The 17,421-nt window shown below is 29.2% G+C and overlaps 1 long non-coding RNA gene and 1 pseudogene across 2 annotated transcripts; one reads left to right on the forward strand and one right to left on the reverse strand.

The window, feature by feature from the left end:
* Nucleotides 1-4,692: 4,692 nt before the first annotated feature.
* Nucleotides 4,693-9,131, reverse strand: LOC147816413 (uncharacterized). The gene is made up of 3 exons (XR_015433519.1): nt 9,000-9,131; nt 7,944-8,088; nt 4,693-5,132 (listed from the first exon to the last, which is right to left on the reverse strand). It is a non-coding gene; the product is annotated as an uncharacterized LOC147816413 (long non-coding RNA).
* Nucleotides 9,132-12,899: 3,768 nt separating this feature from the next.
* Nucleotides 12,900-15,241, forward strand: LOC107445616 (exonuclease 3'-5' domain-containing protein 2 pseudogene; annotated as a pseudogene). The gene has a single exon (XR_015433520.1). The product of XR_015433520.1 is annotated as an exonuclease 3'-5' domain-containing protein 2 pseudogene (transcript).
* Nucleotides 15,242-17,421: the final 2,180 nt, after the last annotated feature.

Here is a 17,421-nt window from a genome sequence, read left to right on the forward strand (position 1 = left end):
TTTGCACCAGAAAGGTTCTGGGATCGAATCCCGGGCAAGGCATGGATGTTCTTACTTTTCTTCTCTGTACTATCTGTCCTTACTGTGGGAGCAACGTTGGCCCACCTAATATGGTGCCCTTGTAAGAGAGGCCAACAAATCTGCCCTGTTAATGTCCGAATTGACGAACAATGTTAACACAGGAGGGCATTGGGGGGGAGGGAAGGTAGCTTCTCTTCACTCTAGGGCTAACACAATAGACTGGAAAAAAAGTCCTCTTACTCTCGCTGAATCTTAGCCAAAATCTGTCCTAAGCAATGACCCCACATCCCTTGAAATAGTTAGACCTCGTTACCATAGTCACCGCCAAGGGTCTTGACAAATGGCTAGGCGAGTTTTTTCTTTAGACAAACTATACATTAACTAGTTCATTAAACATTTTTTTAGAAAAAATTGCACGTTGAGACATAAAGGTTTGCCACCCCTGGACTAAACCATCCGACAGAGAGCAATGAAATTTGGCATACTAATAGTTCGTCGCACGAAGATTATTGTTCACATTAAAACATTATATTACAAACCGTTCGAGCGAAAAACGGATTGGAACTTTCTTGCGTCATGTCCACTTAATTACATGTCGGATAATCGAATAACAAGCTTACACGAATGGAACCAAATCATTTTGTATGCAACTAATGTTAAACTTCCCCGTTTAAACTGAGATTCTTTGTTTTTTGTCCCCGCCTAATTGCATGAAGAAGAGGTACTGAAATGAAAAAAATTTGTTTATTTTGGAGAAATGCTTCACTAACTAAAATGAAATTTTCGTTTTTCAGTTAAGATAAGGATACAATAGGTGGTCACTTCAAAAGGGTCCTGTTCATTAGTTGGTCTAAACAGGTGTTAGGGGTAAAATTGAAAAAAAAATCTAATCTTGCTGCTAGTTATACATTGAAGTGAGCGACGAGTGTTTTACCCCTCTTTGAATTATAGTTTGTTTACGGTAAGAACTCCCCCCGCCACTAAATCTGAGGCCGTCTGCTGCTAAGGAAACAAGAATAGCGAATTTCAGGGAGGGTAGCTTCTCTTTACTTTAGGGCAGTGTTTCCCAAACTTATGACTTTTGTGTACCCTTTCTAAATTTTTCGTAATGCTGTGTACCACTAATAAAAAAATGAGTGTATTTTTTACTATAAAAAAAAATTGCACAAAAGTTAAAAATCACAACTGGCTGTTGACACCACTAATTATTAACTGCAAACTCCGCAAAAAATAGCAAATAGAAAAATACGTAATCGTAAATTTTCATGGCTAGCTTTGTTTTTAAATAAGTTTGTTTGAAATTTTCGTTTATTGCAAGATATTTCGCATAAGGACGCGTACCCTCGCTAAACTGTTCCCGTACCCCTGGGGGTACGCGTACCACACTTTGGGAAACACTGCTTTAGGGCAATATGAAGAAAAATGATTCCCTTTCTCTCCCCCACCCGAGACAAAATATATCCTAAATAGTGACCCACACCCCTATTTGAAATAGTTATACCTTGTTACCATAGTCACCCCCACAGGTCCAGACGAATAGGGGAGTTCTTACTTTAGACAAATTGTACTTACTTACACATCATTTAGAATTTTAAAAAGGTACAGAGTGATTTGTTTTGTAGTCAAGATTTGTGGTCCCCTCCTGGTGCGCTATTAGCTTTCATAAGAAAAAATTTCAAAAACGTAACAAATCAGTATACAGTGTGTCTTTCTCTTAAGTAAGAATAATTATTGCTTAATCCAGAGAATAACTCTGAGAATGATTGCAAGTTCAGCGAGAAAAGGATGGATTTGACTTAATCGAGGGGGGGGGGCAATGAATCTGGGAAACGATATATTAAAAAAAATTCCAAACTAAAATAGCTCATTAATTTGGAAATTCTCAAGACGAGGTTAGAAAAAAAAAATTTAAAATAAATAATCTGACTATGCGTTTGAGAGGAATACGCAATTATTCATGAAAGTTTTAATAGAAACTGAAAGGGAAAATCTAATTTTGATAAATTGACGAATTAAACGGGTATAAAAATAGTCTTCAATTATAGATTTTTTCGGAAGGGATCAAATAATATTTTAGTACCTATATATTATACTATTCACTAATATTGATTTATTTTTATATAACTTTAAATGACATTTATATTTTATGATACTAACACAGATACTATTAATCAAAATTGTTTATTGATCATAAAACTAAGTTTATTTAATCAAAACACTATAATTTGCATTAAATACCATTAAAAATAAAATTTCGCAGAAATTTAGGATAGAATATTGCACTATCCTTTTAATCGAATAACCCGCTCAATTGCATAGATTTGGCTGGAACTGATGATATTCCTTTAAGCGGGGTTGACTGGTTAAGCCTTAGCCGTTGTTTCCTCAAAAATCTTAAAGATAACATCATCGATACTTTATAGCTCTATTTAATAACAATAAAAAAGAGTTATTGCTTGTACTTTATTTAGTTTTTTTTTCTCGCTACGTCATAATTTCAATCAACAACAGTTCCGCAATTGACTGATTGTTGTCACGTTCTCAGCAGATCACCGAAGTCGAGCATATCTGGCCGCTGTCAGCGTGCGGGTGAAAAACTACTTGGATCAATCTGTGAAGGGACCGAGGGTGTGAGGTATTGTTTCTCGTTAAAATGTTATACGTAAGTACTTGACTTCACGCGCATGTCGTCGGTCTATCGAAGCGAAGGGAGCCTCACCTCGGCAGAGTTCAAAATTGTGATGGCATGTCTTCAGATGATTGTCAGGAATGTTTACCAGACCGTTACCAATAGCCCATTGAGCAGCTTTAGTGCGACGTAAACAACAACAATGAAAAAAAAATTTACGTGGTAGCAATATGTCACCAAATTATCTCTAAAGTTATCTGAAATCACGTATTTAATTTGTCACGTCTGTCAAAATGTGTTTCGGTATAAGTAAATAATTTTAAAACAGCGGTAATTAAAATTTAAAAAAAATTCTTTTGCAATGAAAGGCAAAATTAATGGGAAAGTGGTACTAATTTGCTTAGGAAAAACGTAGAAAATTACTTCAGTTTTATTAACCGCTGTCCCTCTTTTCTTTTTCTCTGGCCTTTTAATTCCTAGTAAGAATATATATATTTTTTTGGTATTCTCTCTTTAAAAATAAAAAGTCAAACAGCTGATAAAAAATATTTGTTAGATTACGGAATTATATATTTTACTGAAATATAAAATTCAAAATAATTAGTTTGTAAAAATCTTTTTTTGATTCATATTCGAAAATGTATTAATGATTTTGTAAATTAAAAAAGTTTCAATTATAAATAACTGTTTCGCTAAGATTTAAATAACTGCATATTAGTTAAATTGTTTGGAAGTGAACCGCGTTTGAAATATTTGACTTTTTATGCAGGAAGGTGTTTCACATTATATTTCATCTCACCAAATATTATTAAACTTCTAAATTTATTTCTCACCTATCCTGACATGAATAAATAAAAAGAAATAATGAAAAAAAATATATTTAATGAAAATTCTGAGTCAAAGTGTTAATGCTGACGCTCAGTTCATTTAAGTAATGTAATAGATGCATATTGAAATACTAAAAAGTAAGCCATTATGATACAAAAAGCAACATTTATGGAGTTCAGGTACTTATTCGTATTGACTAATCGTAAACAAGCGCCATACTATTATTGTCGCCAATGATGCTTAATTAATATGGGTAATTCCTATTATATAAATTAAAAAAATTACTTATTTACAAAAATTCCAAGTTAATGGTTCATTTCGATAGTATGCCTAATAATGTTGAATACAGTTAATCTCAATTTTAATGGGCTGAACAACAAAAAACAGGTTTTGTTATGTTTTTGCTTATTAATTTTGTCAGTATATACCGTTCAGTTTTGTCCACGATTTCATTGGGTTGTTCAGTACCGAGTTATTGTTTTTTTGATTTTATTAATCCTGTTCGAAGAGTGGATATTCAGCTAGTTGAAAATAAAAAAAAAGTTGAATTACAGTTCATTAAAAATAAGTTAACTAACGCTTTTCGTTTCCCAATTCCTATTGGAATAATATTTTCCAATAAAAAGCTACTAAAAATTACTTTAGCACAATAATCACAGGATGCATGCTTGTGGCGATCAGAAAAAAGGATTGGTTTAAAATCAAAAATTTTATGAAAATTCAGAATTTTTATAAAAATATCAGATTGGATTTAAAAATTAGGAACAGATTCGAAAAATTCTGAACAGTTGGCAGCTATGCTATTGTCTGCTTAGCCAGCTGTAAAATAAAAGCATTTTTCTAGATAAAAAAATAGAAATCGTGTTACTTTAAAATTCTACAGTGGATCAGAATCCAATCAAAGACTTCAGTTATATTAATAACTGACAACCGTGCCGGAAAATAAAGAGCTTAATTATTTTTATGAATTTAAAAAATATACAATTATATTTAATACATATAGCAAAATCAATGACTGAAATGTTATCTTGTTACGGTACAGAGATATTCTTCAAACTAAATGAGACTCTGCATAAACCATTGTAGAAAATCAAGTCCTGGTAAATATATCTCACAGAAAAGCTTTAAGCAGACAATGCTGTGAGACCATTCCCCGGGACAAACATGAATCATCAGCAGAATCCAGGCAAAAGCTAGAAGAGAACAAGTTGCTTCAAATTAATATTGTAATCAAGATACCTTGTTAAGATTTCAACCAATGATTAAGTATATAGATAAAAGCACAACTAATAAAGGTGAATCTAATAAAGGATTGCATACATTAGTTTGAATCAATTTGAATTACAGAGTGAAAGAACATTTAGCACAGAAGTATAAGTTTTAAGTTATAAGCACAGATTAACATAATTTTTTTTATTATTATTAAATCTGGCATATCCATCTTTTTCCACGCATATGGCATACTTGCGACACTTTCAGAGTGGTCTCACAACTCTTTTGGGTGGAAGCATCACTCAAACTCATACTCGGGGATTTGACACATCTGTCACTTTAAAATCAAGACATAAAAAAGGAGTGTAAATTATTGCAACATTAGCTTTGTTGCTCGATATTTTCTTTTCGCAGATCCCCAATTTAGTCAGGTTACTTACATCTGAAAGAGAGGGAAAGTGTCTGAATAATATTATTTAATATTTCTATTGCAGCATCAATCAGGGTTTACATATAAAGACTAATGGCTTTAAGAACAAGACAATCACAGGACATTACATCACAGCATTTAATAGTTAGTCACAGCACAGATTTTATTATATTTTCTTTACACAACATAAATGACCCCACAGCCAATTGTTCAGTTGGTGTGTGCACTGTTGAGTCACCGTTTACCCTAGAGACAGCCACGTAGGCTTCTTAAAGGCACGAATCCATGATGGATCATGGAATGTGCATGTTGTGTTATCCCCACGCTGACTTTTAATGATGAGCCAGTACATGTTGATGTGTTTGTCCGTTGTTCAGGTTTGATTGCACTGTTCCCAGTTTTTTAGTATCTAATCATCTAAATTCGGTCGACATCACCAGTTCCTTAATGAATATTATTTTCTAAACCTTTTACAAGAATAAAAAAATAAAATCATAAATTAATTTTCTGAACTTATTAGTATCTAGATCAAACATTAAATTAGTTTTTATTTAGAATGCAATAAATGCCACTGATAAAAACAAAATTAATAAATATTTTTAAATAATTGAAATAATCAAAGTAAAAGAATATATATTATTAATAAAAGAGGAATATACTAACTGGTAGGGCACTGTCTTTTCCTTAACCACGGTGTGATTAAAGACAAATACTGATAAACATTAAAAGATCATTTAATTCATTCTGACTTTAATTATTTTATTAATACTGTAATAATTTATAAACAGTGCTGTACTAACAGTAAACAATCCGTACTATAACAATACAGTTGGGGGAAAAAAACTCACAACGATTAAGGTATAATGCCACTGTTAAAAATATACAATTCTCCGAATAATCAAAACATTATAGTAATAAAAGAGAAAGATACTAACTGAGACACTCATATTAGCTTCTGTTGAGTCTAGATCTCATTTAAGCTGACAAAGAATAGAATTAGACCAATCTCCGTGCAATCTAAAATTTTTTATAATCTCTTTTAGTGTTGAACATATACCCATTGCTATTTAGAAATAGCAATTGGCATTATTCATTAGCGTTATTAGCATTATTCATTTAGTATATTTTACCAAAGGCATTTAAAGTGGAAGAGTATTTATAATTCAGGTACAATGCTCTAAACAATCTTCCCTCTGTCCTTTAAGGGTAGAACCAGAATCATTGAGAGAGAGAACTAGTCATAAAACATTCTATTGCAGCTAAAAAATTTTCTGCATTGTGTAAAGTAGCACAGATAAGAATATTAGAAAAAAACACTCTCTACTGAATAGTTTTCTTTACAGCATCATAGTACTAAATCTGTTCAAGTACTGTCAGGGATCTGTCCAGACATTCTGTAAAAGGTCCGTATTTGTAAAATTGGGAAAAAAATTACTTGTAATTTGTGAATATAAAATAAACGTTAAGTCACATTCTTTCAACCAGGGTCCTGTTTTTGTGAATTTGTGCAAATAGGGTCTGTTATTGCAAAAAAAAAAAAAAAAAAAAACTTTTTCAAGGAGTTTTTAAATTGTAAAGACTTACAAGATTATGCCCAACACTGTAAAATTATAATTTAAAAAATAAACAGCAATTGCTGCTACTAAATTAGAGATGCAACATACAAATATTTGGTATTTTGCCTATACTGCTGAACGCAGAATATTCATTTCGGACGAATAAAGGAAGAAGTGTCTGCCGAAGACAGAATTTATTTAGATTACATCTGTCGTTCTCCCCCCCCCCCGGGAAGGGTTTATTCGATTAACAAAACAATAATGAAGATAAACGAATTTGTGAAGGGTCTGAGTAAAGGATAAATTATTTTGTGAAATGTCCGTTTTTATGAAAAGATATTTTGTGAATAGTTCGTTAACGGACCCAAATCTCTTCTAAACAGATATCTGACTGTGACTACTCTTTCTTATTTGTATGGGATGAGTTCTGGTTATCTGGCTAAATGTCAAGACAAGATTACAATATTTTTATATTATTAGTATATAAAGTTGTGTATAAATACACTTCTTTTTTTAGCAACTTTGCTATGCATTCTTCAAAGATGTTTGCCAGTTGAATATGGCCCTGGCAGTTTAAATGTATGTGATCTTAACCAATACATTCATCCACAGATAAAGCTGATTCACAGAACATTAGCTCAAGTAAAATTCACAAAGTTTTAATTACTTCATTGAATCGCTTTATAGTGACGTTTCCAAGATTAACAAAATGTTGATGCATACACTGATCTTTCAGCAAGAGAAATTTCTAAACTCTTCGTTCGAGAAAAACAACTCAGAAATATTTCTGTATTGTGATTTGCCGTGCCAACTACAATCGCCAAGGTGCTAAACAGATTTTAAACTTGCAAATTTAATAACAAAAAAAAAAAACACATGTAGATAGTTGTCCGGGGGTGGTTACGAGTTATACCTTCTGAGTTCCCTTCTCTTTTTATTAGTTCCTGGCGGCTGGAATTAGTTCCTGGCGGCAGAATTATTCTTCCACAGATAACCAAACAAAATCTCCCCAATAACCCCACAAATTTTATGAGCCACACAAGCCAGTTTTTTAAAGTTGGGCATTGTACCCAATTGCACATCATTAGTTCTTTTATTTTTAAGAAAAGCAAAATAAATTATTATTTTATAGCACAACCATAAGTAATATTAATAAAAAAATAAATAAGTATCTGAATTAGAATAGTTACACAAGATACTAACAATGCCAACAAATGGTTTAGATACATAATCATTAAATATGTAAATAAATTACATTTCAACTTACCAACATGAATTAAGACAAAAACACAATCGTCCCTTCACAACTGCACACTTAATTTGTCCACACCGATTCCAGGGTGTGCAAACATCGATATCCCATTTTCATTCAGCATTTAAGTAATTAGCCAAATACTTCGCCAGGGAATCACCTAGTAAAAAAGTATTTTATGAAGAGAAAGAAGAAATATGAAAAGTTTGCTTTACATTGTCCACATAAACTGTCAAAAATCTTAGGGTAATGAAAAAAATACAATTATAGATATAGTTTGAGAAGTTAAATAATTGAAAAAATTCAATTTCATATTAATATCCAATAAAGATAACTTAAATTTAAGATAACTTGCTAATCTGAATTATCTTCTAATTTATTATAGTATTTGTATTATGTATTTTAAATAAAACAAATTATTGAGTACAAATTGTTTTGCACATAAATGTGATACACCTATAGAATATAATTTTTTTTTGAAAGTATGCATGCTCATAATTTATTCAATAGTTAAGACAACCTAAAAGAATAATAATGAATGCAGTAACTGTGAATGAAAATGATAAATATTATCTAAATTTGTTCCATTTCTATCAGAATTTTGTTTTTAGATTAGTTTACAATAAAATTGAAACAAATTATTTTAGACATGATCAAAACTCTCTTTACTATTTTTAAGAAAATTCAATATTAATCTTTCTATATAAAATAAATTTTAATTAGCAATATATTTCATAGAAAAAAAAGATACCTCTGTATTATGTCACTAAAATAAACATAAATCAAGTAATTTAACTAAATGAAATTTCATTACTAAACTGCTTCACACAATTTCGGCAGATCAAACAAAGGATTTCTAAGGAAGCAGAGAAAAACTTTGATAAATGAATTTTTATAACGATTTTCTTAAAATACATACATTTTACAAACTATTTACTTTAAAATCTAACGCGTGGTATTCACAGATATTTAATAAAATTCATTAATCTTTTTAAAAATTTCATGTAATTTTTTTATATACTGCTATGAAACGTACACTAATATTATAAATCTTTAATTAATAAGAATTACCTGTAATTAAAACTTTCATGATGATGAAATATGAAATCCCGCGCAGCCAAATACAGAAAATGGCTTCCTCTAACAATAGCTTTTGTTTAAACCAGGGACTAATATAGGGGATAAGGACATTTAACTTTCCCGGGGGGGGGGGTTGTAGAAAAGCAACACGCTTTTGACAGACCGGTTTTACGCACAAAAAGTGGCGTTCGCGTCGTCGTAGTGATTATTTTCTGACATCCCCGCCGTACCTTTGCATTGCGCGTAATCAGTGTTGATCATTAAAAAGCAATTTAATTTAAATTCTAAAACTTTTTCATTTCCGTAAACCAGTATATTATTTTGTATATTGCTTAAAGATGTCTATTCATTACTCATAATTTATTTGTTTGTTTATTGAAGCTTTAAAAGCAGAGATCATTCAGATTACGAGCAATTATATACTATAGTTTCGGTTTTGTTTAGTTTTGGTTTTCATAACTTAGATTAATTAAAACCGAAGGAAGGATATTTACTTATCCAACCATAGTTATTAGTTTGAAGCGTCTGGTTCTATTATAACTGAAGTATAGATGCTTATATTAGCATTTTTTTATATTTAAAAATATGATTTAACAGAAGGAGTTCGAAACTAAAATCCTTTGAATTTTATAAGTTTACTATTATTGTTTTAAAATCGTAATAATTAAAAATGCACATCAATGACACATTTTTTTAAAGCCATGCAACCGTAAATTTGTTAAATTTTCCGATGAGAATTAAAAATAAAAATCTTTTTCATGAAAATAATTATTCGTAATATTTATTATGAACTCGATTGTATTATCTATTAATTTCCGATCTTTATTAATGCCTTTGCACAAATAATTATTCAAATTATTATAATATATATATATATATATATATATATATATATATATATATATATATCAGTATCAAAATCTCCCAATTCATTACTTAATGTCCGCGTAAGACTATGTACCTTGCTAATTAATTGCCCACAATCAAATGCTCTTCATTTTGTTTTGATTTACAAGGAATATAGATCAAATAATTCATAATTTATGTAAATATTTAAACATTGCTGCCTTTATGAATGTTTTTTTTAAGAAAACAATCATATTTTGCGTTACACGTAAAGGGAAACCACGAAAATATCTTTCAGATTGCTTGACGCTTAAGAGCTCCAGCGAAATGCCCAGTAATCGTAATGAATTTTTTTTATATAATAAAAAATTTTTTTGCGTCTTTGACAGACAGTCAATTATTTCGGTGAATATAGCGAGATGCTCTTCATATTTTTTGTAATTTTTAACTCATTCCAAAAATCAAAGTAACGTGCAATTTAAATATCGGCGTAAAACAATGTTTATAAAAGTTATAAAAATAATTTATTTTAACCAAGATTAAGTTGAAATTAAAGTAATAAAATTTTGCGTTACAATCAAAGGAAAACCTAGAAAATGTTTTTCAGATTGCTTGGCGGTAATAGGATTTCAACTAAATGTTCATCTTTATCTCAATGAAATTATTTTTTTATAAGCAGCCATTTTTTATTATTAATCAGGCCTAGCCGTTGTGGTTCAGAAGATCAGGAGTCTCCTTGAAGTCAGGCTAACCGTGGGATGTTTTCCTCAAAATGTAACGTAAATGCGGGCTAGTTCCATCAAGAAGTCCAATATGGAGGCAAATTTCTCTCAATACTTTATAAAGGACTCTCCCTGTCTTTTGGATATGATTTAAAATTGAATTTACGGAGTTAAACATGAGTAGGCGTAAGCACATAATTAGGTCGGCTGTTCGACGACGGTTATAAAATTATGAAATAGATAAGGTATCAACTTTCTGAATATAAACGAAACACTCTTCTTTTTAACTCAACCAGTAAAACAAAATAAGCCACAATTTAAGTATCGAATTACAATTATACACTTATGAAAGTTATAAAAATAATCTATTTTATTAAAGTTATAAAAGAAAGTTATAAAAATAATCTATAGTTATAAAATAATCTATTATTGATAATTTATAAAATTAAATTATCAAATTTTGCGTTACATGCTAAAGAAAACTACAAATGCGTTTTTCAGATTGTTTTTATCGGTAATAGGTATTCCAGCTAAATGTTCATTATCTAAAAGAAGTTATTTTTAAATAATCAATAATTTTTTTTCTTCCCGTCCTTGATAGATGGCTTAACATCTTTGTGAATATAAGGAAACGTCCTTATTATTTTTAATTCAACCCAGAAATCAAAATTACTCATAAGTTACTTGGAGTACAATCATAATCATTAAAGTTATGAAAATAACTTATTTCAATTAAGGCTAAATAGAAATAATCAAATTTTGCGTTACATGCAAGGAAAAACAGCAAAAAAGTCTTTTAGATTGCTGAACGGTAATAGGATTCTAGCTAAATGTTCATTATCGCAATGAATTATTTTTTCAACAATTAATTTTTTTTATCATCCTTGAGAGACTAATTGTCATATTAGTTGATGTTGTGAAACACTTTTTACTTTTAACACGACCCAGAAATCAAAGTACCTTGCAATTTAAATATCAGAGTAAAATCATGTTTATAAAAGCTTTTGTAGTAACCTATATTGTATTTAAAATTAAATTAAAATTTAGACAAATCAAATGTTGCGTTAAATGCAAAGGAAAACCACGAAAAAATCTTTTAGATAACTGAACAATAATAACATTACAGCTGTATGTTCATTATCGCAATGAATTATTTTTTTAACCATTAATTTTCTTATCATCCTTGACAGACAAATTGTCATCTTAGTGGATGTTGTGAAATACTTTTCTTATATTTTTAACTTTTAACACGACCCAGATATCAAAGTAACTTGCAATTTAAATATCAGAGTAAAATCATGCTTATAAAAGCTTTTGTAGTAACCTATATATTATTTAAAATTAAATTAAAATTTAGACAAATCAAATGTTGCGTTAAATGCAAAGGAAAACCACGAAAAAGTCTTTTAGATAACTGAACAATAATAACATTACAGCTGTATGTTCATTATCGCAATGAAGTATTTTTTTAACCATTAATTTTTTTACCATCCTTGACAGACAATTTCTCATCTTATTGGATGCTGTGAAATACTTTTCTTATATTTTTAACTTTTAACACGACCCAGATATCAAAGTACCTTGTTATTGAAATAGAGGAGTAAAATCGTACTTTGAAAAACTTTTTGAATGAAAATAATTAGAATTTCCGTTACACACAAATGAAAACCAAGAAAACGCTTTACTAGCAAACTAATTGTACGCTAACAGGCTAGCTTGGAATGTTTACTAAAATGTTCTTTATTTTATTTATTTATTTATTTTTTGTAAGTACATAAATTGTGTGTTTTATTTTATTTCAAATATTTGAATTTCAGAATGATATAAAGAATTAAATTTTAAAAACATATTAGTTTTTTTTTTTTTTTTAATTTTAAAATTTACGATTTATAAATCTTTAAAAAAATCTGGAAAAAAAATGTGTCATAAAATTTGCGAATTTCAGATTTTTCTGGCAAAGAGACTGAATGTTATCAATTATTATTAATCATTACAACTTATAAAAATCAAATAAAAAAGAACAAATTATGTACAGCTGCAATAAACAAGCACCGCAATTCACTAGAGGGCGTGGATATAGAGTACAAACTAGTTACTAGACCAGTGATGTCAACGTTCACCGTGACGTCCGTTTGGTCGAGTGATTGATCTTTCTGCCTTTATATCTATGGTTTAAACAACGCCAATTGCTTTGGCGAAAAAGTTTGGTCTCACAATCAATATAGGGTTATAAGAAGATTGATGGATAAAAGCTAGCGTCAAGCTCACTCCGCCCAGTTACCAATTCCTAAATTGACCAAATATCTAGCTTTACACGATTCCATAATAAAATAGAAAATAATGAAATAAAAAAAAGTATCAGAAATACGACGAAAACAATTTAGTACAAGATAGCTGCTGTGTATGTTTTTTAAAAATTAATTTTGCACAAAATATCGGAATGAAACCAAATAGCCAAGCCCAAGATTGCTCAAATTCTCGGCTACCGCAATTTTCATAATTCAATTTGAAAAGAAATGAAATAATATTAAACACATGTTCCTGTTTGTTTGTAAACAAAATATGATTTGTAAAGTTTAGAGGCGTCGCTCGAGGATTATCACTGAATGATGCAATGCAAGTGAAACTCATTTAGCGCTAATTTTCATTTATATTATTTACGGTCACCTATGATATTTATTTTTTACAGGGAAATATGTCACATATGCCGATTAAAACAAGTTGTGCCGTTTTAGCTACAGCTGCGGGATTTCTAGCTTTCAAATATTGGAATTCAAAAATTAATGTACAGTCAAAGTGTATTGTTATTGAAAATATTGATGATTGGAATTATTATGAATCGGAGATTATATCAATTTTAAAAAACTCGAAAGTTATTGGACTTGATTGCGAGTGGGTAAACGAGGAAGGAAAGAGAAATCCTGTTTCACTATTGCAACTGGGCAATAATTCGGATTGCTGTATTCTCATACGATTATGTTGTTTGCCAATATGGTTTATACCAGAGAAAATTGGCATTATTTTATCCGACGATAGCATTTTGAAAGTGGGCGTAGGAATATACGAGGATGTGAACAAATTATTTGAAGACTATGGTCTTGAAGTGAGAGGTTTTATTGACTTAAGGTTCTTGGCAAAAGATTTGAAGGAATTGCATGGGAAAAGCCTAGGATTAAAGAGTTTATGCGAAGAATTATTAAATTTTGAACTTAATAAAAGTAAACGTGTGCGATGTAGCGATTGGGGTGCTTCGAAATTGTCGAGCGAACAGATTAAGTATGCTTCTGAAGATGTTATAGTTGCTGCTAGACTTTTCTTTGAAATTAAAAAAAGAAAAGCAGGGTGGTTATCTATTTTTTCCTTGAACATTACTAAAGAAATTAATTCTTTCATAAACTTACAATTTAAACAAAATTACAATCACAAACCAAGTAAATCATTTTCTCCTTACCATGTTCTATCCACAAACTCAAATAAAAATCTTTACAGCAAACCACGTCAGAAACTCTTGTATGGTAATTGTCAACTCATAGCTCCTGATGGTGAGGTACTTTGTGGCTGTGACAAAGGTAAAGCAGAATGGTACGCCATGAAAGGTTTAGGTGAGGTAGTAAGTCAAGAACCATTTACAGTGCGACTGAACTTTGAACCTTCCAGTAGACCTACATTAGACAACATATTTTATACGAAAGAAATATCAAATTGTTGTGTTGTTTGCGGTAAAGCTGATCAATTCAACCGCAAGCAAGTTATACCATCAGAATACCGTAAATTTTTTCCCAAATTAATGAAGAAAAATTTATCTCATGATATAGTATTGTTATGCGTAAACTGTCATAAGAGAAGCAATATTATAGACCAAGCGATGAGGCAGAAATTAGCTGACTTATGCAGTGCACCTTTGAGTTGCAGAAAAACTGATAAATTCGAAAGCAATTCAGAATTAATTCATGTTAAGTCCGCGGCTAAGGCTCTTTTAAAAGCAAGTGATAAAATCCCAAAAGCTCGTAGAATTCAGTTAGAGCAAACAATTAAAGATTACTTTAAAGTCTCAACTATAGAAAAAGACTTGTTAAAAGAAGCTCTGAATGTTGATGTTAATATGCCTAATGATGCTTATATTTCACATGGACAAAAAGTATATGAATATTTTTGCAAAAATAGTGGTCTGATGGAACTTGAAAGAATATGGAGACAGCATTTTTTAGATACAATGCAGCCAAAGTATTTACCTTCTATGTGGTCCATAGATCACAACCACAAAAGGTTAGCAATACAAGTAATTAATCAGGAAAGGGAAATTGACTTTGATATCTCAATTTTAGGAATGAGCCAAGAGTTAATAGATGAAATTAAATGTAAAACAGACAGGCAAAAATAATATTTTAAATCTTATGACTGTCAAAATTGTCAGGTAAAGTAGAACAGAAAAACGTAAATCCATTGCATAGAATGATTCTTTACTATTTTACTAAAGTGTTTATAAACATTCACATTCCAGATAAAAGTTTTGATATATTTTATGTGTATTTGATATTATGATAAATTACAGAATTTAGATTTTTGTTATTTATTTTCTAAATCTTTTGTTCATGTTTTGTACATATAAAATTTTTATTTGTTAAATGTTAATTAATTTATAAAATAAAGAAGTTTGAGATGGAATGACTAAGAAAGTTTTTTTCCCCAACGAAATAATTGTGAAACATGTGTCTATTTATCTATTCATTTCTAATTCTTTAGTGTAAGGAAGTTTCATTTATACCCAGATTAATAACATAGTCACTACTTTATATACATGTTGCAAATCTTGCATTGCTGCTAAGCTTTTAAAATATATTAAAATTGTATAATGCAGTAAAATTTATACAATCAGCTGTTTAAGTCTAAATAAAAATTCCCATTTTAAAAAAATACAACTTATTTCGTAGTTTAGTTATTAGTTTGGCTAAAATTAATACTAAATAATATTTTCAAGTTTACAGGAAATCTCATGTTATAAATACTATACCAATTTAGTACTACAGCAAAGATAAAAAAGTAGGTAAGCACAATTTACACTGATAGAGTCAAATTATAAAATTACTATTATTTTTAAAAATAATTATGCTCTGAAAATTAAAACATTTTATAGCCTTTAAAAATATTTTACTTAAAAAAGCCAGTCTTTTTGAATTATATATATTTTTAATTCTAACCTTTGGTCATTTTAAGTTAAGGTTTAAAAACATCATCATTGGGTTTTGAAAACAAATGATTCACCAGTTTTGTATAATTACAGAGGTGTCAACTTTCACTAACAAGCTTTCAATAATTAGAAGTATAATAATGTAGAAGTATATATAGTTAGCATTATGAAATTTTAAGTGTAACTTTATAAAGGTATATAATTTTAATAAAGTAAGGCATAAATTTATTATTAAAAATAGCTCAGATAAAGGTACTAAATTAATAGTACAACAAGGAAGCTTTTTTACTTCAAACTATATAAAATAATAGTTAATTTGATTACTTGGAATTAATGTTCTAATTTAATTATTGATTAAATTAGAACTTGCCTTTAGCTTTTTTATCATCCTGCATTTGAATCACTAGAAATTTTTATTAGCAGCATTAAGTTCTTTTACTTTTCTACAAGGAAAGAAGATGTGTCAGAATAGACGACGATGAAAAGAAGTTACAAAATCAGAATTAATCAAAATCGGATTTACAGAAGTTAAATCTTGAAACAAAAGATTAAACTACTTAACTATGTTGTAATATTTGTTATATTTATATGAATAATTATTATGAATAATTCAAGTTTCATCTGACATCCAAGTACATTCTAATATTTGTAATCTAGCCTTCTTTAACAATGATTTTTTTTCTTCCTCAATTAACATATTTATAAAAGCATATTAGCAAGTAGAATTATAGTAAATAAGTAGATCAAAATCTTCCATTGCAATCAAGTATAAAATAAAAAACAAGTTATTTTAAATTAGAAAAAAATTAATTTACTAATTAAAATCATTGTAATATTTGTAACTATACTTTTTCCCAAATTAAATCTAGAGAAAGAAAAAGACTTTATTTTCATTTTAATTAAATTTTGTTCTTATTTAGTAATATAATAAATAAATTCTAAAATATTTAAGAGTTAACTTATTAATTCTTTTGTAGGTACCAATTCTAAACAAATTAACAATAAAAAATAAAGATTTATGTCATATATATGTTTAAAAATAATTATTTTTAGTTTAAATACATATCTAATCATAAATTGTTCATAAAATTTAAATAATTTTAATTATTTCTTATTTAATTTAAAATAAGAGTTAAAATTGTTAGTCATTACTAATTTAGAAATTGATATTTTTCTTCAGTAGATTATGAGTGACACATTCTAAATTCTTTCACAAAGATTCTCCCTCAATGATGTCAATCCTTTCAATATATATTTACACAGAAATTTAAAACAAAGACATGTGGAACATAAACAAACTAATTATGCATCGAAGTTGCCACGTACACAAAACAAAAATATATCATGGTTACAATAAAATACTTAAACAAATAAGTAATCTAAGTTAAGTAAAAGAAGTAGACGAGAAAGAATTGAATTTCAACTAATTTAATGTGCAATATGGCTCTGTATTTAATTAACTTATCATTGATTAGCATTCTAACTTATGTAGAGAAACTTAGCTCAACTTGAATACACCGTTTGCTGATAAAGATTAGCTGGTGCTGACATCGTAAGTCACATGTGTTGGTATGGGAGGTCTTAAAATCCACATATCCAATAGAGTGACATTTTTGAAATAATCATAATTGATTTTTAAAAGGTAAATATATATTCT

This window comes from Parasteatoda tepidariorum, chromosome 1, assembly GCF_982258835.1.
Source record: "Parasteatoda tepidariorum strain Cologne lab strain chromosome 1, Ptep-v5.0, whole genome shotgun sequence".
Classification (NCBI taxonomy): Eukaryota; Metazoa; Arthropoda; class Arachnida; order Araneae; family Theridiidae; genus Parasteatoda; species Parasteatoda tepidariorum.